We start from the raw sequence: 26,389 nt of genomic DNA, 5'->3' as shown, positions 1-26,389 counted from the left end.
AAAATAGGAATTTTAAGGCATTTCCTTGTCTAGTTAATTTTTCCTACAAGATCATATTTATAGTTTGTCTTCCAGTAATGGTGTTCTTCTGGGTACAATAGACGTAAGTAGGTTCTTCCTTCATTTCTGGCCAGTTGAGTTTCAGAACATGCTCTTTTGTACTAATTTACTATAAAAATTAACTTACTATTAAAATGATGGGATTTTTAATCAATGATATTTTTCAAATATTTATGAAACATAAAGAAATGATAAGGGAAAATGTTAGCAAGGTTTCATGATGCTTGAAATTTAAACCATTATTGATGATATTTAGTGAAATGTGGAGTTTTGAACTTACAATGTTGATTCTGAAATTTTGGTGGTCACTCAGATTTTTATTTTTATTTCTTTTAGAAAGAAAACAAAACAAAACTAGCTGTTTGTTTAACCAGAGATAGGCACCATTATAAACACCATTACTGACTTTATGAAAAGGCATTGGTGAAAAGATCTTTTCTTTGTTTGATGCATTGCTCCTCACTAAAGCTTTCCATGTAATAAAGCACATTTCAATATTCTATTCCTCAATCTTTATACTTTATATTAGAAGAGAAAAAAAGGAGAAATATCTTGCTTTTCTCTTCTTCACCTAAATATTTGTGACACCTACCTTCTAGTTAGCATGTGAATAACTGAATAATCTACAAAAATAATTTATTTCACTAAATGATGCATTTTGCAATCACTACCTTGTTTCATAAGTATATTTCGAGATAATTATTATAGAAACTTTTTTGAACTAAAAAAACAACTGTACATGCTCTTTGAATCTATTTAACCTGTTTTGACCAGAAGAGAATAAATTAAAATGATTTGTGGTGTGTGAGCGAAGTTTCTTCAAAACTACCAAAATAGTTATTACATTAAGAATGAAAAATAACATAGGCCATCAGTTTCCAACTAAAATCATGAGGTTAAAATGTTTTCCTCTCTATAGGAGATGATTTTGTTACTAACATTCTGAGACCATCAGAGTAATGAACAATTGCAGTTTTCCAGCTATATTGCTGGAAGGTTATAAACAATTTTTAGGACTGGAACCAAAATAGTAAATGCTATCTAAAAAGCTTCCTGACAGTTAAGAACAAAGCCTAGTTTTCTTATCATCTTAGTTTGTAGTCCCCTCAAAATACCATGATATAAAAACTTGGATACCAGTACTTTATTTAGTAGATGATTAAAAAAAAAAAAAAATAAAAGCCAGAGAATAGGAAAAGTGAGAGTGGAAGAAAGAAAAAGCCAGCATAGAATGTGTTAATGAGTGGATTGTTGGGACTCACTTCTGCTGAGTATCCTCTGACAAACTGTGATGAATATGCTTCTGGACAGTACTACTGAGAGATGGGCATTTTTTTCTCCACAATTCCAAGTGAAGACACAAGTAAGCCAAGGAAATATTGAGTGCTTTATCCATTGTGTTGGCTACCATCTACCTCTCGCACTGCTCAGATATGCTTACATCCAATACAGATTCTGTGAGGCCTCTGAGCCCAAGCCAAGCCATCATATCCCCTGTGACTTGCATGTATACACCCAGATGGCCTGAAGTAACTGAAGAATCACAAAAGAAGTGAATATGCCCTGCCCCACCTTAACTGATGACATACTACCACAAAAGAAGTGTAAATGGCCGGTCCTTGCCTTAAGTGATGACATTACCATGCAAAAGTCCTTTTCCTGGCTCATCCTGGCTCAAAAAGCACCCCCACTGAGCACCTTGCAACCCCCATTCCTGCCCGCCAGAGAACAAACCCCCTTTGACTGTAATTTTCCTTTACCTACCCAAATCCTATAAAACAGCCCCACCCTTATCTCTCTTTGCTGACTCTCTTTTCAGACTCAGCCAGCCTGAACCCAGGTGAAATAAACAGCCATGTTGCTCACACAAAGCCTGTTTGGTGGTCTCTTCACACAGACGTGCTTGAAATTTGGTGCCCTGACTCGGATCGGGAGACCTCCCTTGGGAGATCAATCCCCTATACTCCTGTTCTTTGCTCCATGAGAAAGATCCACCTATGACCTCAGGTCCTCAGACCAACCAGCACAAGGAACATCTCACCAATTTTAAATCAGGTAAGCGGCCTCTTCTTACTCTCTTCTCCAACCTCTCTCACTGTCCCTCAACCACTTTCTCCTTTTCACTCTTCAATCCCTCCCTTAATTTCAATTCCTTTCATTTTTCTGGGAGAGACAAAGGAGACACATTTTATCCGTGGACACAAAACTCCAGCGCCGGTCACAGACTGGGAAGGCAGCCTTCCCTTGGTGTTTAATCATTGCAGGGACACGTCTCTGATTATACACCCACGTTTCAAGGGTGTCAGACCACGCAGGAACGCCTGCCTTGGTCCTTCACCCTTAGCGGCAAGTCCCACTTTTCTGGGGAAGGGGCAAGTACCCCAGCCCCTTCTCTCCTTGTCTCTACCCCTTCTCTGCTTTTCTGAGAGAGGGGCAACTACCCCTCAACCCCTTCTCCTGCACCCTTAGCGGCAAGTCCTGCTTTTCTGGGAGAGGGGCAAGTATCCCTCAACCCCTTCTCCTTCACCCTTAGCGGCAAGTCCCGCTTTTCTACAGGGCAAGAACCCCCAATCCCTTATTTCCATGCCCCAACCTCTTATCTCTGTGCCCCAATCCCTTATTTCTGCACCCCAACCTCTTTTCTCTGTGCCCCAATCCCCGACCTCTTATCTCTGTGCCCCAATCCCTTATTTCTGCACCCCGACCTCTTATCTCTGTGCCCCAATCCCTTATTTCTGCACCCCAACCTCTTTTCTCTGTGCCCCAATCCCCGACCTCTTATCTCTGTGCCCCAATCCCTTATTTCTGCACCCCGACCTCTTATCTCTGTGCCCCAATCCCTTATTTCTGCACCCCAACCTCTTTTCTCTGTGCCCCAATCCCTTATTTCTGCACCCCAACCTCTTTTCTCTGTGCCCCAATCCCTTATTTCCGCACCCAGACCTCTTATCTCTGTGCCCCAATCCCTTATTTCTGCACCCCAACCCCTTTTCCCACTTTTCTGGAAGGTAAGAACCCCCAAACCCCTTCCCTCCGTTTTTCTACTCTCTCTTTTCTCTAGGCTTCCTTCCTTCACCATGGGCAACCTTCCACCCTCCATTCCTCCTTCTACTCCCTTGGCCTGTGTTCTCAAAAACTTAAAACCTCTTCAACTCACACCTGACCTAAAACCTAAATGCCTTATTTTCTTCTGCAATGCTGCCTGACCCCAATACAAACTCAACAGTAGTTCCAAATAGCCAGAAAATGGCACTTTGAATTTTTCCATCCTGCAAGATCTAAATAATTCTTGTCGTAAAATAGGCAAACGGTCTGAGGTGCCTGACGTCCAGGCATTCTTTTACACATCAGTCCCTTCCTAGTCTCTGTACCCACTGCAACTCGTCCCAAATCTTCCTTCTTTCCCTCCTGCCTGTCCCCCCAGTACCAACACCAAGCGTCGCTGAGTCTTTCTAATCTTCCTTTTCTACAGACCCATCTGACCTCTCCCTTCCTCCCCAGGCTGCTCCTCGCCAGGCCGAGCTAGGTCCCAATTCTTCCTCAGCCTCTGCTCCTCCACCCTATAATCTTTTTATCACCTCCCCTCCTCACACCTGGTCTGGCTTACAATTTCGTTCCGTGACTAGCCCTCCCCCACCTGCCCAGCAATTTACTCTTAAAAAGGTGGCTAAAGGCATAGTCAAGGTTAATGCTCCTTTTTCTTTATCTGAAATCAGATAGCGTTTAGGCTCTTTTTCATCAAATATAAAAACCCAGCCCAGTTCATGGCTCGTTCGGCAGCAACCCTGAGACGCTTTACAGCCCTAGACCCTAAAAGGTCAAAAGGCCGTCTTATTCTCAATATACATTTTATTACCCAATCTGCTCCCAACATTAAATAAAACTCCAAAAACTGGAATTTGGCCCTCAAACCCCACAACAGGACTTAATTAACCTCACCTTCAAGGTGTGCAATAACAGAAAAAAGTTGCAATTCCTTGCCTCCACTGTGAGACAAACCCCAGCCACATCTCCAGCACACAAGAATTTCCAAACGCCTGAACCATAGCAGCCAGGCGTTCCTCCAGAACCTCCTCCCCCAGGAGCTTGCTACAAGTGCCAGAAATCTGATCACCAGGCCAAGGAATGCCTGCAGCCCAGGATTCCTCCTAAGCCGTGTCCCATCTGTGTGGGACCCCACTGGAAATCGGACTGTTCAACTCACCTGGCAGCCACTCCCAGAGCCCCTGGAACTCTGGCCCAAGGCTCTCTGACTGACTCCTTCTTGGCTTGCCGGCTGAAGACCGATGCTGCCTGATCACCTCAGAAGCCCTGTAGACCATCACGGATGCCGAGCTTTAGGTAACTCACAGTGGAGGATAAGTCCGTCCCCTTCTTAATCAATACGGAGGCTACCCACTCCACATTACCTTCTTTTCAAGGGCCTGTTCCCTTGCCCCCATAACTGTTGTGGGTATTGACAGCCAGGCTTCTAAACCTCTTAAAACTCCCCCACTCTGGTGCCAACTTACACAACACCCTTTTATGCACTCTTTTTTAGTTATCTCCACCTGCCCAGTTCCCTTATTAGGCCGAGATATTTTAACCAAATTATCTGCTTCCCTGACTACTCCTGGACTACAGCCACATCTCATTGCCGCCCTTCTCCACAACCCAAAGCCTCCTTCGAGTCTTCCTCTCATATCCCCCCACCTTAACCCGCAAGTATAGGATATCTCTACTCCTTCCCTGGCAACTGATCACAGGCCCATTACCATCCCATTAAAACCTAATCACCCTTACCCCACTCAATGCCAATATCCCATCCCACAGCACGCTTTGAAAGGATTAAAGCCTGTTAACACTCGCCTGCTACAGCATGGCCTTTTAAAGCCTATAAACTCTCCTTACTTTTCCCCCATTTTACCTGTCCTAAAACCAGACAAGGTTTACAAGTTAGTTCAGAATCTGCGCCTTATCAACCAAATTGTTTTGCCTATCCACCCCGTGGTGCCAAACCCATATACTCTCCTATCCTCAATACCTCCCTCTACTACCCATTATTCTGTTCTAGATCTCAAACATGCTTTCTTTACTATTCCTTTGCACCCTTCATCCCAGCCTCTCTTTGCTTTCGCTTAGACTGACCCTGACACCCATTAGGCTCAGCAAATTAGCTGGGCTGTACTGCCACAAGGCTTCACAGACAGCCCCCATTACTTCAATCAAGCCCAAATTTCATCCTCATCTGTTACCTATCTCGGCATAATTCTCATAAAAACACATGTGCTTTCCCTGCTCAATCTCCCAAACCTCAATCCCTTACAAAACAACAACTCCTTTCCTTCCTAGGCATGGTTAGTGTGGTCAGAATTCTTACACAAGAGCCAGGACCGCACCCTGTAGCCTTTCTGTCCAAACAATTTGTCCTTACTGTTTTAGCCTAGCCCTCATGTCTGCGTGCAGAGGCTGCCGCTGCTTTAATACTTTTAGAGGCCCTAAAAATCACAAACTATGCTCAACTCACTCTCTACATTTCTCATAACTTCCAAAATATATTTTCTTCCTCATATCTGACGCATATACTTTCTGCTTCCCGGCTCCTTCAGCTATACTCACTCTTTGTTAAGTCCCACAATTGTTCCTGGCCGGGACTTCAATCTGGCCTCCCACATTATTCCTGATACCACACCTGACCCCCATGACTGTATCTCTCTGATCCACCTGATATTCACCCCATTTCCCCATATTTCCTTCTTTCCTGTTCCTCACCCTGATCACGCTTGATTTATTGATGGCAGTTCCACCAGGCCTAATTGCCACATACCAGCAAAGGCAGGCTATGCTATAGTACAAGCCACTAGCCCACCTCTTAGAACCTCCATTTCCTTTCCATCGTGTAAATCTATCCCCAAGGAAATAACTTCTCAGTGTTCCATCTGCTATTCTACTACTCCTCAGGGATTATTCAGGCCCCCTCCCTTCCCTACACGTCAAGCTCGAGGATTTGCCCTCACCCAGGACTGGCAAATTAGCTTTACTCAACATGCCCAAGTCAGGAAACTAAAATACCTCTTAGTCTAAATAAACACTTTCACTGAATAAGTAAAGGCCTTTCCTACAGGGTCTGAGAAGGCCACCACAGTCATTTCTTCCCTTCTGTCAGACATAATTCCTCAGTTTAGCCTTCCCACCTCTATACAGTCTGATAACAGACGAGCCTTTATTAGTCAAATCAGCCAATTAGTTTTTCAGGCTCTTAGTGTTCAGTGAAACCTTTATATCCCTTACGGTCCTCCGTCTTCAAGAAAAGTAGAACGGACTAAAGGTCTTTTAAAAACACATCTCACTAAGCTCAGCCACCAACTTAAAAAGGACTGGACAATACTTTTACCACTTTTATTTCTCAGAATTCAGGCCTGTCCTCAGAATGCTACAAGGTACAGCCCATTTATCTCCTGTATAGATGCTCCTTTTTATTAGGCCCCAGTCTCATTCGACACCAGACCAACTTAGACTGTGCCCCAAAAAAACTTGTCATCCCTACTATCTTTTGTCCAGTCATACTCCTATTCACCGTTCTCAACTACTCATACATGCCCTGCTCTTGTTTTCACTGCTGGTTTACACTGTTTCTCCAAGCCATCACTGCTGATATCTCCTGGTGCTATCCCCAAACTGCCACTCTTAACTCTTGAAGTAAATAAATAATCTTTGCTGGCAGGACTATGCTGAATCTCCTTAGGCACTCTTTAATCAGATATCCTGAGTCATCCCAATTCTTAAACCTTTTATACCTGTTTTTCTCCTTCTGTTATTCCATTTTGTTTTTCAATTCATACAAAACCATATCCAGGCCATCACCAATCATTCTATATGACAAATGTTTCTTCTAACATCCCCACAATATCACCCCTTACCACAAGATCTCCCTTCAGCTTAATCTCTCCCACTCTAGGTTCCCACGCCACCCCTAATCCCACTTGAAGCAGCCCTGAGAAACATCGCCCATTCTCTCTCCATACCACCCCCCAAAAATTTTCGCCGCCCCAACACTTCAACACTATTTTGTTTTATTTTTCTTATTAATATAAGAAGGCAGGAATGTTAGGCCTCTGAGCCCAAGCCAAGCCATCACATCCCCTGTGACTTGCATGTATATGCCCAGATGGCCTGAAGTAACTGAAGAATCACAAAAGTGTATATGCCCTGCCCCACCTTAACTGGTGACATTCCACCACAAAAGAAGTGTAAATGGCCAGTCCTTGCCTTAAGTGATGACATTACCGTGCGAAAGTCCTTTTCCTGGCTCATCCTGGCTCAAAAAGCACCCCCACTGAGCACCTTGTGACCCCCACTCCTGCCCGCCAGAGAACAAACCCCCTTTGACTGTAATTTTCCTTTACCTACCCAAATCCTGTAAAACGGCCCCACCCTTATTTCCCTTTGCTGACTCTCTTTTCGGACTCAGCCTGCCTGCACCCAGGTGAAATAAACAGCCATGTTGCTCACACAAAGCCTGTTTGGTGGTCTCTTCACACGGACGCGCATGAAAGATTCCACTCTGTCGCTGGCATTTCAAAATAGTGGCTGTACTCAGTATCTAAAATAAGAGCTTAAATTAAGATTGTTAGTGAAATGTATCTGCTGCTACAGATTAGATGCCATAATCTATATTCAACCTATATTCAACGTCTTTCTCTACTTCCCATTTCGGAGACCATTCATCTTAGTGGGGATTGTTACTGTCTAGGTCCATTTCCTCGTGGGCACAGATCTTCGTTCCTGAGGTTTCTACGCCTCTCAATACCTTGGTGTTCTCAGTCCATGATTGCTAAAAATGCTCACTTACTCTCATCACAGAGAAAGAAGCACTAGGGGATATCCCAGTGAATTTCTCACATTCCAGACTCATGCCCTCCATGCCCTGATTCAGGAACAGCAACTCTAGCACCTCATTGTGGCAGTTATGAGTTGCAGAGTTGCAGAGATCTGCAGAGTTGCAGATCTCTGCAGGTGCATTTAATTGTCTGAGCTCTGAAATTAAGTCCATGCTTCCCATGGACTATTCCCAGCCAATAATTTACCAAGTAAAGAATACTAAGGTAAATCTAGTCATAGGAGGTAGAGGACTCCTCTGACAAGCAAATTTGATTCAAGGACTCCCTAACAGCCTTGCCAATCTCTATTATAATTGTGTTGAATCTGAGATGCTTCTACCCAATCTTCTCTCTCCTTTAACTAGGATTAGATCTTCATCAAAGTGTCATAGCATTGCCAACTTCCTTCTTACTCTTTCCCAATTTCCCTCACAATTATGGCGAATTTAAATATATGGCAAATGGCTAATCCTCTCTTGGTGTCTTTTTCTTGGAGGACCTGACACAACATAAGTGATACTATGACAGCAAACTTTATAGAAGATTCCATAGCAAAGATAGAGGAGGGTGACTGTTTAAAGCAGCAGTATTGAACACTTGCTGCACTTATGAGCATCTCCAGAAGGCCATCTGAACTTCAGAACTCCCACTGCTCCAGTTTTTTGAGGTCCTTTTTGCAACCTAATCATCACAATTCAACTTCTTCCTTTTTTCAGTTCTGCACTGTCATGGCCTTTCTGGTGTAGTTCCTGATAGCACTCTCCAATCAACCCCCTGTAAGGCAATCTCATTCTGGGAAACCCAACCTATGACTGCAATGCAAACATTCTTTTCTACCTTTGTTATAGAATCTTTTATTAAATTGACATTGCTCATGAATGCTTTTAAGATGATTTTTTTTTTCAAAATTTGAAAAAGCGTTGAACTTCAGATTTGTGTTTAGGCCACACAGACAAAGCCCTAAAGGAGCCCTGAAGAGAAAAAGATCCTTTGAGAATTAGTGTTTGTGAATTTGCACAAATTGATGAAGCTTAGGGTTTCCCCAGTCATAGGCTTTGGAAGGGGTTGAGGAAAGAATATTATGGTCAAAGGAGTCCTCAAAAGACATCAGACTATAATAATTTTATGATAATAAATCTATTATGTTAAATTGTTAGGGGATCTATCGAAATATTGTTATGTGTTTGGAGCCAGAACACCACTGGGAAATTAAGGCTAAAGTTTAGGCTTGGATATTTTCTACTTGGAGATTGGAGTTGAGGCCATAAAAAGGAAAATATGCTTTGAAAGAAAATACTTAGTTCTAAATTTCTGACAACCTTCTCTACATTTGCAACCCTAAACTTGCTCTGACATTCTTCACTTTTCCTTACTGCTTTGTTATCATATTTTGTACTTTTTACCATGTAACCTATTGTATATTTTAGTTATTAATCTTGTATATTTTTTGTCTACCTCATCTATAATGTAGTTTCAAAAAGGGCAAGGTTTTCTCTTTATATCACTATGAAATTCCCAGAACCTGGAATAATATCTGGCTCATATTTGGTTCTTAATAATTTCATGAGAATAAATGAATATGAATGAATAAACGAATTTCAAAAGAGTTTAGATAAGAGAGTTATATAACAGAAGCCAGCCTTTTTACTGAAGTAAAATGAAATTTATTTTTCTAAGAAAAAGGATTACTGTACCCTGATCTGGAATTTAAGTAAGAAAGATGAGTTTTACTCTTGCTTATATGTGAAATATACTAAGACAGTGCTTTTAAAACTTCATTGCACTTACAAGGCAATCTTGCTAAAATGTGTACTCTATTCCAGTTTTTCAAGTGGTACCTGAGATTCAGCACTTCTAAAAAGCTCCAAGGTGATGAAGGTGCTGCTATTTGGAGGCCATACTTTGAGTTGCCAGATGCTAAAAATTCAACAGATGGGGTATGTAAGCAGATAGTGTAGCATATTGAAAACAACTCTCAGTTTGAATCAGAAGCCTGGGTCTGTGATATTATGACACTAACTAGCTTAATATTTTGTGGATTATTGTGCATGAAATATATCCATTTAAATATCATACTTTCAATTTAAATTATGGGTTTCAACTTTGCCAGGCAAATATAATCAACAATATATTCAATAGTATGCCACAGCTAAAGACACAAATGAAAACAATGATCTCAGACTTTTGATCCAGGTGCCAAGTTAGAAAAAGAAGTTAAAACAGTGTAGTTTATTTCTGTTCAATGTCCTGTATAGGTGGAAACTAATTTCAGGGTTAATTTTTGGTTAAACAACTAGCTTGGAAATTTATAATTATTTGGGATTGAGGACCAAACAAGGTGAGGCACGATAAAGAAATTAGAAGGGGATCGCTATGAAAATCAAGATGAATAAAACGAAGGGAGTGTTTACGGCAAAGTAAAAAAAGGGGCATCAAATTTTAATTCACTGCTGCAAAGTAGAGCTCTTATATCTATTGCTGATGTAAGGAGACAATCTGGATTATACTGTGAGAAGGAAAGCATAACAAACAACAATCCTTGACAGTATTCAGATTAACAACCTTGTAGTTGAGGTTGTTGGTACAACCAGTTAAATGAAGAAAAATTAGGTGAGACATGGATATATATTAAGTATAAGACACAAAGTTAGAAAAAATATACTGTCTTTTTTCTCTTTTTATCTGAATATGTAACTATTCTAATCTGAAGCAGATTACATGGTCATAGTTGATTTAAGACTAGAAGCATAAATTTTCTCTTTTGAATTCCGTTAGAGTCTACTCTGGCATTCCCTCCTATGTACGCAAGGGTTTGTAGGTAAAGATTGAGGGCGCTTAACAAACTAAGTAAAAAGAAACACATGTTACTGTGTATGTAAATTATTATTTTTAGAAGATATTCTTAATAGGTTCTTCTTAATACTTGTTAGTAATTATCAAAGGGCATTTTTCCAATTTTCCACCTTCCCAATTTATTAGAATTTTGACTTGTTTCAATGATTTTACACCCAGAAGTATAGCCTATAAGACAAAATAAATATTTTAATTTATTCATGGTCACTATTTCTTATCTGCAAATTATTCCTTACTCCTCTTCCTTAACTTTTTAGTTATATTTTATATGTTAATGAGAAAGCAAAATACAAATATTTTCTGCATTACAATGCAGATGTCTTGCTACTTTTGCTCTATGACTATGAATTTTGAAATCTCATCAAAATTTGAATTTGTTTTTCTTATTTTATAATCCTGATTAAAACACAGAATAAATAAGCACTCCCAAGAACATTTGATGTCATTTTCTTTACTTATTCGGCCTGATTGCCTTTAGGAGAGTGATGTCAAATAAGAATCGAACTTTGAAAGTCTTAAAGCAAACATATACAAGTAACATGATTATGAGATTGCATTTTTTAGGTTGGCAATGCAGATTCTGGTGGTTAAAGATCCTGAAGTTTTTCACAGACAATTTGGCACCTCTGAAAGAGATAACAGGTTGCTTCAAAGCTTTGATTGTCTGTGATAGAGAAATTAGAAAATTGAGCACCACTTGATGAAACAGCTGAACCAATTTTATGTTTCCAATTCATTTTCTCACAAAAAATGCTTGAAATTAAGGGCATAAATAAGTAAAAAATGAGCCAAATTGTTTTTACATTTATTTAAAAAAATAGAAATTGAGAAGTGAGTTACTTCTTTAATGAACAGCTCTGTACTGGGAGAAAATTTCTGTTTAAGAAACTTAACGGAAGTGTGTAATGAAATTATCTTACCACCTTTCAGTGAAAATATCCTTAAATTATTTTGCCCAGCAAAATCCTTTGACAGGGACAGAAGAATGACAAGTAGTTTGCTCCCCTCCCTCTCTGCCCTTTGGTAATTTTAATTTTTCTACTCTACATTTCAGTGGAGCAGGTTAATATCTTAAAAATTAATTTATAGTTAAAAATGGTTATTTATATTATTTCTTCATCTCTGAATTTGAAAAATTCTGAGGTATTATTTGAAATTTTGATAAGATCCTAAATAAGATTCAACTCTTGCACAAAAGAATTAGAAATATTTGTTTTATGTCTTAGCACAGTAAAAAAAACTTCCTGATTGAATTAAGTGGCTTCCTGGGTCACACCTGATTGCCTGTATATGTTAGTACATCTCTAAGTTTAGTGATTCTAAATATTTGAAGCATATGACAAAGATAAAAGTCATTATCAGTGATTCTCATTAGTTTACTCTTTAATGTCAAAGTATAATTATCAAAAACGTAAAGCATGACTGTCATACAAATATACAGTGATCACATTTCAAAGATTTTGTTCAACACATAAAGGAGGAAGCCAGTGAGATGAAAAATCTGATCCAAACGAGAATTAGAAAAACAAAGATTATATAGTACAGACTTTACATAAGTTCAACAAGATAGTTAGTGTCCTACAGGGCAATAAAACCATAACTTTTGTGATGGTATTTAGCAGAAGAAAAAATTCAGACAAGTTCTACAAATTAGTATGTAAATTTGAAGTGTCCGAGGTCTTAACTTTTTAGTAAATTTCAAAGTCACATGAAAGTAAATTCCTTTGGAAAATTAAGTATTCTTTGGGTGATCCTGTTAAACAGCTTTTCAGTATGATAATGAAATGAAATGCTGAAATATCTTATAATAACATTTCTAAGTTTTAGATAATTTCTTAATACTAATTTCTAAACCAAACTTTAAAATGTGATTAAATTAAAAATCTTATGTGTATAGATTTCTGTGTGTATTTATTTATGTGGGAGTATAAAAAATACCTGATTTTTGATATTTGAATTTGAGAGAAACAGTGTTTGTGGATAAATTAATCATAGAAAATTAGAGCCTTGCTTGAAAGAAAATGACATGATTACACATCCTGTGGAAAAAAAACTTCCAACATAAACTAAAAATTTAAAAGCAAAAATATAAAAGTTGATTGAGATATTTATTTAAATATCATTGGACTTAAATCATGTGAATGGGGCAGACCCTAATATTCTTTCCCATCAGCCACTCCCTCTTTTTCCCTGTCAAGTCTGTAATTTGGTTGAAGAATTCAAAGATACTGTGGTCAGGGCATTTCAGTTCCTTCTCAGGCCCAGGAAAATAATGAAGAATTGGTCAGAGTCTTAAATGGTATTCCCATTTCTTTTTGCTAATGATTGCTGTAGGAGTGGCCAGGAAGATGTGTGAAATGAATTGTTTGAAAAGTTCCTCCCCCAAATGAAAGAAATGCTAAAGCAAAAATAACATTTTTGTCTTCCACATTACTTTGTGATCTGTGATACTTGAATAGCAATCCTTTGGCCATAAGGCAGAAGAGCATCAGGATAAAAACCAGCATGCTCAGGATGGCAGAACAGAAAGTTGTAAGAATCTGAGTTTTCATGAAATAATTGTGCTAACCTTCCAACTTTGTTTTATGAAAATAATATTTCTTGTTTACGTCAATTTAGTGTTCTGTTATTTGCAAATATTAGTATTCAAATTGATGTTAATATTTTTAAACAGTATATGAGTATAAATAATAATATGAGATATTGGTATTTAATAAAACAAATATTTAGAAAAATAATTGTAGCATACAATTCTTAACTCCACTTAATTATTTTCCCCAAAATAAAGGCAGTTACTTGGCCACATCTGCTGAATAAATGTAATGCAGATGGAAGTTACTATTTGGAGTTATCATCATGTAATCTGGATAAATCTTATCTATAAATCTCATTTATTATTTAATTAAATGTTGGCACATTATTCTTTTCGCATGAACCAGATCATTGTTCAATGTTACTTTTGTTGCATTTTTTTCCATGTAAGCAGTTGAGAAACTTGAGACCTTGGCCTGAGCTTAATTCTTTATTTCTCTTTGTTAAGTGGAGACTTGACCTTAACCTCTGTTTCTAAATACAGCATTGTTTTTTCTTTCCATGGCCATGATTTTATTTACTGGAAAAAATAGAACCCTAGGAAAAAAGGGAAGGAGAAAATTGAGACTGAGCAAGTTGTAGAGCATTGATTCTAAGTGCCAGGGATGGCTTATAATCAGTATAGTTGTTGTGGTTTCTGGATGCTTATTTAATGTTCTCTTATCAAAAGAATAATTCTCTCATGTGTAGTTTCTGAAATGTGACAGCACTCCAGCACTTTGTTTTAAAGCAAGGATAGTCTTCTCTCCCCACAGAATGGTTTATTATTGTCATCATCATCATCATCATCATCACCATTACCATCTCAATTATTTAAAATATTTTCCACTTTACTAAAATTTATATGAAGTGCTGAATATATAATTTCCTCTTTAAGTACCCATTTTATGATTTTGATTTCTAAAGCAATTTCTCCTGATCTTTTACTTACATTTTCTTCTACAAAGAGGCAAAGTTTAATTTTTTCTCTCATGTGAAATACACTCCAATCTATATTTAGTAGAAGGTAGCTGTGGAAACATTAGCTATGAATGTTTTGATTCTTGTAAATTATAAAATAAAATTATAATAATGTAGGCTTATTCTTTAAGTTCCACTGGGGAGAGATTTTTGGTTTAATATTTTAGAGGTGTTTAATTTCTAATAGAGGAAAATACTTGAAGAGAGGGGAGGTTGTAATACATTTATCTGCATGTATCTTCTTGTTAGCTGTGATGAAATATTATAACAGGACCAATATAATTATTTAAAGGTATGATCATAAATCACTCATAACAGAGCAGCATCCAGCAGGCTAAACATCAAGTGAGGGATTATTCTTATTTGCTAGTGATTCATTTTAACAAGAAGGTAAACTGGTAGCTATTCCAGAGAGAAGTGGGATTAACTTGCTTACTTATAGAAGGGTCCAGTATTCTCTTAGGAGGAAGCCTGCAGAAATACTGGTCTATCATAAAAATTTCATGAGGGCAACATAAACATATTTCATTACTGTAGACTTTTTTTTTGCCAATTTGACATTCAATAATTAAATCATTTGTGTCTCTTTTAGATCTCCACAGTAAAACTGAGCTTATAGATATTCTTAACTAACAATTTCAATTGTCCTAATTGATAAAGAATTTGCATGAATAATACAATTATGCAAAAATAACATTTTTGTTTATAAAAATATGTCACCCTTCACTCAATAATTCTTTAAGCATACACTGTCATTAGCCCACAAATTGCAGGGCTGGACTGTATTTTTTTTAATATTGTGGTAGAGAAGTTTGAAAAGAATACAGAAAACTCAGTGAATGAATAGAAGCAAAGTTTCTAAATAAGGACAGGCACTAACATCTACCTATTTATACCTATCAGGTTGAGAGGTATTTTTTATAAAAAGAGGCTGAGGTATAGAATAATGGGACTAGACCATCAACTCTGAAAATTTCTACTCCACCAGATAGATTTACAACATGATCCTACCAGGAAGTGTGAGGTCCTAGAAAGAAGGCTTCTTACTTCCTTCAACATCAGAGTATTTTCCTGTTGCTATAGTTGTACTGTATGCCAAAATGGTAGGCCAAAGAAATATTGTTCCTTATGGGTGATTTACATTTGGAAAAATTAATGCCTTTATTGTTTAAAAATTGATCATAATATGAGATACTTATCTACAGAAAACATTCCACTGTATCTGATGGGGCTTACGCCATCATTCAACTTGATGAGTTCAAGAAACATTTGTAAAATCATTATTACCAAATTAAAATACAAGTAAAAGAGAAGCCAATGGACAAATCCTTAATGTCTCACGGTCTCACGAAATTTTTTTCTTTAATTCCTGTATATTGTTTTGAATATGAAATTTCTATTTTTCCTCTTTATCCAGAGTAGGATTTAATGGCATCAAGATTACAGCAAGAGTGTCGTCAATGTCTGAGAGAAAAGGCACAGGACAATTCATGTAATCTACTTTTTAACTCCTCACTATGCCAGCAGCACACTTGGAGAGGAATGTTATAATGGAAGAAGCTGCCCAGTCACTGATTAAAATGTAAGAAACTGTGCTCCATTGCAGACATCTCCTGTTATGTGTTCATGAGCATATATGTGTTCTAGTATGTGTAACCTTTAAGACAATGATGGAATTTGAACCATGCTTTAGGACTGACACAGGTAAGAGAGTCTTGTATTAATAAGCTTCAAAATATTTTATTGTAACTTAAATTACCTCAGCAATGATACTGGGGTAGTCAGAAAAAAAATTCACCTAATTTTGAACTGATTTTTTTTAAACTTTAGTAGCTTTGTGTTAGACAGATAATGTAATCTCTGAGTTTCAATTAACTTATTTATGGTATGGTAGTAAAACTACCCTCTATACAGTGCTCTTGATAGAGTTTTTAGATATAAATAGTTTCTGTGGTGGAAGGATTTGTTTTTCCAGTTGAGTCACATGTAATGTTTGACAAACATAAGAAGATATTTGAGATGAAAAAATGACGTTATATAAAGGCACAGAAAGAGAAAATACAAGTTTGATTGAAGTAGAGGGCTTATAAAAGGAAAATAAGTGTTAAAAGTGAGCTTTGGGGCAGATTGTGGAGTGCTTCATACAGATTGGGATCTACAGGAGTCTAACTGGCTACTAGACTTCTTGAGACATAAAATGATTGATTTAACTGGAAGCAATATGCATGTTAGAAAGGAGAAAAAACTCCTAATGGAGGTAGCAGTTCAATTAGGAAGCTATTATTGTGGTAAATGCAGCACTGGATTGCAAGTGTTAGCTCTTAGTGTATTTTTGACAATGATTGGTCTCTCAAGACTTTAGTTTCTTTGACTATTAAGTAAAAGCATTTACATTAGATGAATTCTATAATTTGGTATGACTTCTAGATATGACTCCTCCATGATATGGACTTGAATTTGAGTAGTGACAATCCAAAGAGAATGGGAGATAAAAATGAAAAGCAAATACTTTTGTTATAGCAAGCAAACAGCAGCAAAAAAACACATGGTAAACTTGGTTACTTACTGGGTATATGTTTTTGTCATTTCACAAGATATTTTAAAGCCAATACTTAGCTCATAAATTATTGTTAATTTCTAAATATATTTCTGATATTTTCAGTTTTTCCTTTTTCCTCTGCTTTCTTTTTCTTCTTTTTAATATCATGTTTCCTCTCAAAATTTCTTTCTGAACTATAAACCAATTTTGAAAAAAATCTTAAAGTTTGCCTTTGGGCTGTGACTAGTAATACAGGAGAATTTTTCAGAAGTTTATGAGAAGTGAAAAAGGGGTAAAAAGAACGAAAAATAACAGACCTTACATCCTCACCAAGTACTCCTGGGATTTCATGCAATATAAAATAATGTTATAAGGGAAAAGCACGGAAGCATTTATAAAAGTTACAAAATAGTATTTTTGAGGAAGGATGATAAAAATTTTACAATAGTTCTTTTATTTCATGTGAATTCTTTCTCATTCAGAATTTTGATAACCTAAAGATGATTGTATATTTTGGCTTAATCTCTGTAAATGTAAACTCAGCCAGGTAAAATATATATCCTTTCACATAAGCGTAGCCTCCCTTAAATTTAGAATATTTATTGTAAAGAAATATCAGAAGTAAATAGAATTTCTTTTCTAGAATAAAGAATACAGAGATGGAGTGAAGTAAGTACAAAGTGCATGAGTGAATGAAGGATGGAGACCATTTTTTAAAAAAATGTGTAAGAGTGATATCTTTCACCTATCCTTGGGGGAAAAAAGTGAAGAGAGGTGCTTGAGTGGTAGTATGGTAGCTTTTTCTCTTGCCATCACCAGCACAAGTGAAGAAAAGCCACAGTGTGTGTAACTGCTCTCTTAAGACTCTATTCTCAGAAACTAAGATTAGTTTACAATGTAATGCTTATCAGTTTCTCTGTTTCCAACTTAAAACAAAGTAGAACTTAAAGAGACAATTCTGGATAATTAACGTTATTCTCTGGTGTAGAGCTTGATACTTTTGCCTAATTTTGAGAAAGTATTGTTTGCCTTTTTCTCTTTCTTTCTCTAGGTCCTTCACTGATTCATTCTGGCAATATCAGCCTGAGGTATATGTTTTTCTGTCCTACAATTCAGGCATTTGGTAAAATTGTGGAACTCAGTGTTATTCCATTTTTTTCCTTAATAGATATTTTTTCAGTTTTTGCTATGTGCCAAGCACTGTATAGGTGCTAGAAATACAAAGGAAAAAGAAAGAAGGCATCTCTTTTCTCAGCAGGATTAACATTCTAAAGGGTGAGACTGAATCCAAGGAAGAATTTTGTTGATGAAAACACAAAATGAAAATTAAATAGAATCAAAATTAACTAGTAAATTATTATTATTTTTAAGATATTTTAAAGCAAACACAATATATAGCACATATATAAAATATTTTAAAGCATAGATATATTGCATATTGCTTTATACATATTTTAAAACAAATATGTATACAATTTCAGACCAAAGCGTCTCCTGATTAATGAGAGAAACAGAGTTTAACTGATACATATATATTCCAGAGAAGAGTCTATATATGTAGTAAGCAAAAACAGAATGAAACAATAAAATAATGCAATTTAGAAAAATGTAACAGAAGAAAAATGCACACATAAGAACTCTAACTTCCCTCCTTTTTTTCACTTTGTACTACCCTGCCTTTCTTTCCTCCCTCCTTTACTTCTAACTACTTATTTTATTTTAAAAAATATTTGAGATAACTGCATTGAGTTAAATTAACTAATGAGAAGGTTTTAATTTTTATATCTCAATCATTAATATATTGGATGGTTATTCTTAAATTCAACAGTGTACTCATGCATAACGCTCTCTCCTATTGGAAAGCAAATTCTTATTATAGTTAATATAATCTATCTTTATGAGAGTCCCTACAACAGATATAGTGTCAATTTAATATGGCTATATCTTGTAACATTCCTTAATTTAGGCCAATGGTGGTTTGCCATAGCATCCCACTTACCTTTTAAATTTGAACATTTAAAATGAATGAAATCCTGGGACTTCTGCTGAGAATAAGAACAAAGAGGGCTAAAATATACCCTTCCACCCAAAGTGTTTGAACATCTTGCAGTGTTCTGGTGATTCTATCACTTTACACTGATTTTCTTCCAGCACAATTTTCAATTCAAAAGTAACATGTGCAGAGAGGTAAGAAGTCAAAGAGACAGTAGCTGCTAAGAGGCAGAGAAGCTTTTCAAAGTCACACTGGACTGGGGGGACAAACTTGAAAAGTTATCTACCACTGTAAGCAGACTTGCAGGACTATAGTTTGGAGATGAGAGTAGAATAATGAAGCCCAGCATACAGAATTTATTGTTTCTTTAATGGCGATCATTAAAAAGTCAGGAAACAACAGGTGTTGGAGAGGATGTGGAGAAATAGGAACACTTTTACACGTTGGTGGGACTGTAAACTAATTCAACCATTGTGCAAGACAGTGTGGTGATTCCTCAAGGATCTAAAACTAGAAATGCCATTTGACCCAGCCATCCCATTACTGGGTATATACCCAAAGGATTATAAATCATGCTGCTGTAAAGACACATGCACACGTATGTTTATTGCGGCACTATTCACAATAGCAAAGACTTGGAACCAACCCAAATGTCCAACAATGATAGACTGGATTAAGAAAATGTGGCACATATACACCATGGAATACTATGCAGCCATAAAACAGGATGAGTTCATGTCCTTTGTAGGGACATGGATGAAGCTGGAAACCATCATTCTGAGCAAACTATCACAAGGACAGAAAACCAAACACCACATGTTCTCATGCATAGGTGGGAATTGAACAATGAGAACACTTGGACACAGAGTGGGGAACATCACACACTGGGGCCTGTTGTGGGGTGGGGAGCTGGGGGAGGGATAGCATTAGGAGATATAACTAATGTAAATGACGAGTTAACGGGTGCAGCACACAAACATGGCACATGTATACATATGTAACAAACGTGCACGTTGTGCACATGTACCTTAGAACTTAAAGTATATTTAAAAAAAAGACTTCCTTTTATAGGCAGATCAAGCTGGGAGGTAGAGAAGGCAAACAGAAAGCTGTTGATAAAATTCTAAATATCTAACAAAAATTATTGGTGGTGCTATAGTTCTGGGAAGGAAAAATTGGCATTTAGAGGCTGATAGTGAATGGTCTTATTAAACAGCCCATAAATTTATTCTAAACTTCTGAAATTCCAAATTCTAAAAGTACCAGATAATCAGAAATTAGATGGTCTCCCAAAAATCTAAAGCTGATCTGCAAATTACTTTAGTTCCTGACAAGATTAAGGTTATTTTCTCCTACTCTCAGTGACTACCAAGACCAGCAAAACAATTGTTTCTTGAGGAAGATCACATCAAAAGATTCCATACCTTTCCTCATGCAGTTTCTGTCATCCAATTAAAAGTAATAAGGCAAAACTTTCATTTTATACCATGATGCCATATACTGGGCCTAAGTTCAGCTTTTGATGTACTTTGGATAGTTGTCCCAGCCCAAATCTCATGTTGAATTGTAATCCCCAATGCTGGAAGTGTATCCTGGTGGGAGGTGTTTGGATCATGAGGGTGGGTCTCATGGATTAGCACTGTCTTTGTGATAGAGAGTTCTTGGAAAATCTGGTCATTTAAAAGTGTGTGACACTTTCCCCCTACTCCCTCTCTTGTTCCTGTTTTCACCATGTGAAGTACCTGCTCCCACTTCACCTTTTGCCATGTGTAGAAGTTCCCTGAGGCCTCCCCAGAAGCTGAGCAAATGCCACCACCACGCTTCCTGTATAGCTTACAGAACTGTGAGCCAATTAAACATATTTTCTTTGTAAATTACCCAGTCTATATATTTTTGATAGCAATACAGGAACAGCCTAATATACCCTTCCACTGATAAACAATTAGAAAACAGGATTAAATATATGGCAGAGCTGTTTTCAGAGATTGGACAAAGACATGGGTTTTGATCCAACAGGATGTATATACCTTAGAGAAAAAAAATAAATTTATGTGTACAGTATTAAAAAAATGTGAATTATCACAGACTACTCATCAGAAAAAAAACAATGTACATGTGAAGGATACAATGGAAAGTCACTTAAACTAAGATGAAAGGGAAAAAAACACAAAAAAACTTGTTCACTTATAATTCTATATCCAGGTTTACTGAAACCTTTTCTCCAGACAAAATGTGACAAAATCTGATAGAATTTGTTGTCAGCAGACGAACATAACAGGAAATGTTAAAAGAAGTTCCTCCCTGAAGATGAAGAAAAATGAAGCCAGATGGAAAATTGAATTTACACAAGGAATGACAGTGTCTAGAATGGTAAATATGTGCATGAATATAAAACACTTTGAAATTTTAATTTTTAATACCTTTAAAATATAATTAAGTAAAATGAATTATTTTGAGGTCTATAACCCTGATGTAAGTAAAATGTATAACAACAAAGCACAAAAATCAGTTCGGAGGAAATAAAATTAAATGTTACATGAAGCAGAGTAATATTATTTGAAGGTAGACTGGAAAAAGCAGAAGTATGGCCGCTAGCAGTGAATAGCATTAAAATTTCATCAGATAATTTAAGTGCATAAAAATATTATATTTTTATATAATATTGTATATAATAAATATTAAAGATGAGTGACTAGGGACATTGAATACCCACCCTGTCCAAAAGGAAGAATCAAAATTATGAATAGATAATTGTACCTGGAACAGAACATCTAGGAGAGAACACTAGAGTCCAACAGAAAAGCCACAAGAAACACCTGGGGCATAGAAGAAGAAAGTGAGTGGTCAGCTCAGTTGAGATCGGGATCAACTGGGAGCCCAGGGGTGCTCAGTGTTGTAAGGAAAAGGTAAGGGAGAGAACTTCAGCAGTCCACATCTCCAGCATGGACTGCTGCAATCCTAACCATGGGAGAAGTCCTGTACTCACACAAACACTAGTGTAGGCTCCAAACACTAGTGATTTGGAGAACCCATGAGGGCACTGAACCAGACAGGGAACTCAAACTGGGTCACTCACCCCATTGAGACCTAAGTGGCTACAGCAAGGTACCAATGTGAGAACACAGCCATGACAAGACTGCTTCCTGCCCTGGGAACCATAGCTCCCATATCTCCACAACTTGGGAGCCCCCACTGACATCCCCTAGTGCCTACCCAAAGAGCTACAGTGTCATCGTGCTGTCTGGACCGAAAGGTGTTGTGGAATCCCCAGTATTCTAGCCCACAGGGATTACTACTCTCCAGAAAAAAAGGATAGTTCAGATCACCAAAAAGGCAGCACCACTTAGGACAAAGGAAACAAAAGCACATGCTTTCTGGGCTGAGAGCTTTCTGTTTGGGGATGTGAGAAGTGACCCTGCTCCAAGCAGTGGCACAAACTGTGCTCAGCCTTGCAAACAGAGTGATATCCCTTCCCACTGGCAGAGTGGCTTCTACACTTGGACCGACACATAGAAAATGGAATCCCTTCTCCTGCCCCTTGCACTTCTGTAGGCACAGCTGCTGTTGCTACCGCAGGAGGCTGGGGCAGTAGAGCTGAATGGCTGCCTTTTTGGGGCTGTTAGTTGTGAGTGTACCCCCACATGTGGTGTGGCCTCCATGCATGGACTGTCCCATGAAAGATGGGTGTCCTCACCCTGTGCAGTGCTGCTGCTACTGAGAGTGGCAAGGCTGGGAGCTGCATGTCTGAGACTGTGGGTGTCAACCCCTTACCACGTCACCACCAACACCAGTGTACACCACTCAGGGCCAAGAGAGTCATCCTGCTGCTGCTATCTATCACCTATATACCATGCTTCTATCACCCATATACCATGCAAACTGCTCAGGACCCAAGAATCCGCTCACCTACCTAGATGAATGTTGCCACTCAGGCCATCTGAGCAAGCTATCTGGAGGCTCAAGAATCAGTCCATCTGATTCCATTAACATTGATGACAGTGTATGCTACCCTGGAGCACAAAAACAGGCATGTTTACCCACTGCTGCCACCATGGGGGTCTGAAAACTGGCCTACCTGGCATCCTTGTTTGCCGCAAAATTTTACCATAGCCTCCACTAATAACTGCACCCTGAACAACCTGAGGAAATAACAGATACCACTCAGGCTGTCACAGCTGAAAAATCATTCAGGGATTACACTGTCTCATGCACCCAGAATAAAAGCTAAAAGGTCTTACCCAACCAACACTATTGATATATTTTCAGGAAAAAGTACCCCCCTCCAAAAGAAAATTTGAAAAAAAAATTAAAAAGCAAGAAAATGTGATACCTACAAAAGGACATAATAAGTCCAGCAACAGATCACAATATAAAAGAAATTCATGAAATTCCAAAAAAAGAATTCAAAATTATGATATAAAAGAAGCTCAGTGAAATACAAAAGAATTCTGAAAAACAATACGAGGAAATCAGAAAAACAATCCAAGACATGAATGATAAATTTACCAAAGAGATAGATATCATAACAAAGAACCAAGCAGAAATTCTAGAATAAAGAACTCCATGAATGAAATACAAAATATATTTGAAAGCTTCAAAGACAGGCTAGATGAAGCAGAAGAATATCAGAACTTAAAGACATGTCTCTTGAAATAACCCAGTCTGAAAACAATAAAGAAAAAAAGAGTTTTAAAAGTATAAAAAGTATAAGTCAGACAACAATCAAAAAAAAAATTTTAAAAGTATAAATAGTGGGCCAAATGGCTTACTATAAACAGCTGCCGTTACAGGTTCCCACCAAGAAGAACCAAAATAGCATGTGAATCCTGCACTGGGAACTGAGGTATCCATGTTCTATCATCAGGACTGACTAGTAGGTTGACATGACCCATGGAGAGCAAAGAAAAGAGAGGTGATGTGATGGCTCACCTGAGAGCCACACCTGGCAAGGGGAGCCGCAACCGCCAGCCAAGGGAGGCAGTGAGTGATTGTGCTACCCAGCTTGGTAAACCATGCTTTTTCAATGGATCTGTGCAACCCGTGGATAGGGAGATCATACTCATGAACCCATCCCACCAGGGCATTCGGTCCCAACCACAGAGTCACACAGATTCTCAATAGCCACTTGGCTGGAGACTGCCTAAGACTACTGAGCTCCCAGGGGAAGGGGAGGCCATCATCACTGCTGCTGCCTGCTGCCTTAGAAAACTGAGCACCCCAGGTGAGGGACGGCAGCCATCACTGCAGCTGCCTGCTGCCTAAGATGACTGAACTCCTGGCGGTGGGGGTAGGGCAGCAGCCACCCCTGCAGCTTCAGTCCGCTGTTTTTCCCCTGCAATGCCAGGGAGACTGAATGGTTTGGACTTAAGAGGTATTCCCCACAGGATAGCACACTGGCTGTGGCAGATCGTAGACATACTGCATCTTTAGGCCAAACTCTTCCCCATGCCTCCTGGGCAGGCCATCCCTCCAGGAACTTCAGCAACTCCAGCCAGAGGCTTAGGGACAAAACTCTGATCTCCATGGACCTGAGCCCTAGGGAGTGGGGTGGATGTGGTCTCTGAGGACCAACAGACTTAGTCTTTCCCCCTGCTAGTTCTGAGGAATCCAGGCAGCCCAGACCAGTGGGTTTCCCCCAAGTGCAGAACACCCCCTCCACAAAGGGACAGCCAGAGTGCTTTGTTAAGTTGGTCCCAGATCCTGTGCCCCTGACGGGTGAGATACCCCAACAGGAGTCACCAGACACCTTATACAGGAGCATTCCTGCTGACATCAGGTTGGTGCTCCTCAAAGACAGAGCTCTCAGAGGAAGAAGCAGCCACCACCTTTGCTGTTCTTCAGCCTCTTCAAGTGACATCTACAGGCGTGGGAGGGACCCAGGTGAATAGGGCCTGAAGTGAACCATCAGCAAATCACAGCAGCCCTACAGAAGAGTAGCCTGACTGTTAAAAGGAAAACAAACACACAGAAAGCTACCACAACAGCATTAACAAAAATGTCCCCACAAAAACCCCATCCGAAGATCAGCAGCCTCAAAGACCAAGACAATGGGGAAAATGTCTCCAGCACATATCAAAGTTCTTCATGGCAGCCACTCTCGTCACAGGCCTGGAAGACTAGGAGGAAAAAGTGGTTTTGTGGGCTGGGCCCAGGGTCCCCATGCTATGTGCAGCCTAGGGACTTGGTGCCCTGTGTCCCAGCCACTCCAGTCATGGCTGAAAGGGGCCAATCTAGAGCTCAGGCTGTGGCTTCAGAGAGTGCAAGCCTCAAGCCTTGGCAGTGTCCACTTGATATTGAGCTTGCCAGTAAACAGAAGTCAAGAATTGGGGTTTGGGAACCTCCTTCTATATTTCAGAAGATGTATGGAAATGCCTGGATGTCCAGGCAGAATTTGCTGGAGGGGTGGGGCTCTGGTGGAGAACTACTGCTAGTGCAGTGCAGAAGGGAAATGTGGGGTCAGAGCCCCTACACAGAGTCCATACTGGGGCACCTCCTGGTGGAGCTGTGAGAAGAGGGCCACCATCCTCCAGACCCGAGAATGGTAGAGCCACTGACAGCTTGTACTGTGCATCTGGAAAAGACGTGGACACTCAATGCCAGTCTGTGAAAGCAGCCAGAAGGGAGGCTGTACCCTGCAAAGCCACAGGGACAGAGCTATCCCACACCATGGGAATCCACCTCTTGCATCGGCATCATCTGGATTTGAGACATGGAATCAAGTAGATCACTTTGGAACTTTAAGATTTGAGTGCCCTGCTGGATTTTTTACTTGCATGGGGCTGTAACTCTTTAGTTCTGGCCAATTTCTCCCATTTGGAATGGCTGTATTTACCCAATGCCTGTACCCCTATTGTATCTAGGAAGTAACTAACCTGCTTGTGATTTTACAGGCTCATAGATGGAAGGGACTTGCCTTATCTAGGATGAGACTTTGGACTGTGGACTTTTGAGTTAATGCTGAAATGAGTTAAAACTTTGGGGGACTGTTGGGAAGACATGATAGGTTTTGAAATGTGAGTACATGAGATTTGGAAGGGGACAGGGGAGGAATGATATGGTTTGGCTGTGTCCCCACCCAAATCTCATCTTGAATTCCCATATGTTGTGGGAGGACCGGGTGGGAGGTAATTGAATCATGGGGACAAGTCTTTCCCATGCTATACTCACGATAGTGAATAAGTCTCGTGATCTGATGGCTTTAAAAATGGGAGTCTCCCTGCACAACTCTCTCATTGCTTGCTGTCATCTACGTAAGATATGACTTGCCCCTCCTTGCCTTCTGCCATGATTGTGGGACCTCCTCAGCCATGTAGAACTGTAAGTCCAATAAACTTTTCTTTTGTAAATTGACCAGTCTCATGTATATCTTTATTAGCAGTGTGAAAACAGACTAATACAAATCACCTCTATGCAAATAAACTAGAAAATTTAGAAGAAATGGATAAATTCCTGTACACATACATCCTTTCAAGACTAAGCCACAAAAAAGTCAAATTTTTGAATAGACCAATAACAAGTTCTCAAATTGAGGCA

The 26,389-nt window shown here is 38.8% G+C and overlaps 1 long non-coding RNA gene across 7 annotated transcripts; it reads left to right on the top strand.

Annotated features, from left to right (window-relative positions):
* The first annotated feature begins 858 nt into the window (after window positions 1-858).
* Window positions 859-26,163, top strand: LOC117980011 (uncharacterized). 7 transcript variants are annotated; one of them, XR_008625185.2, is made up of 6 exons: window positions 859-1,805; window positions 1,958-2,115; window positions 9,743-9,856; window positions 15,742-15,906; window positions 17,915-17,951; window positions 20,596-26,163. It is a non-coding gene; the product is annotated as an uncharacterized LOC117980011 (long non-coding RNA). The 7 variants fall into 7 exon arrangements; XR_004671136.3 differs by lacking the exon at window positions 859-1,805 and having other exon boundaries at window positions 1,839-2,115; window positions 21,122-26,163; XR_004671134.3 differs by lacking the exon at window positions 859-1,805 and having other exon boundaries at window positions 1,839-2,115; window positions 21,059-26,163.
* The last annotated feature ends 226 nt before the right edge of the window (window positions 26,164-26,389 follow it).

This window comes from Pan paniscus, chromosome 3, assembly GCF_029289425.2.
Source record: "Pan paniscus chromosome 3, NHGRI_mPanPan1-v2.0_pri, whole genome shotgun sequence".
NCBI lineage: Eukaryota > Metazoa > Chordata > Mammalia > Primates > Hominidae > Pan > Pan paniscus.
The sequence above is the reverse complement of the archived record's forward strand: the minus strand, read 5'-3'. Positions and strand labels throughout refer to the sequence as shown.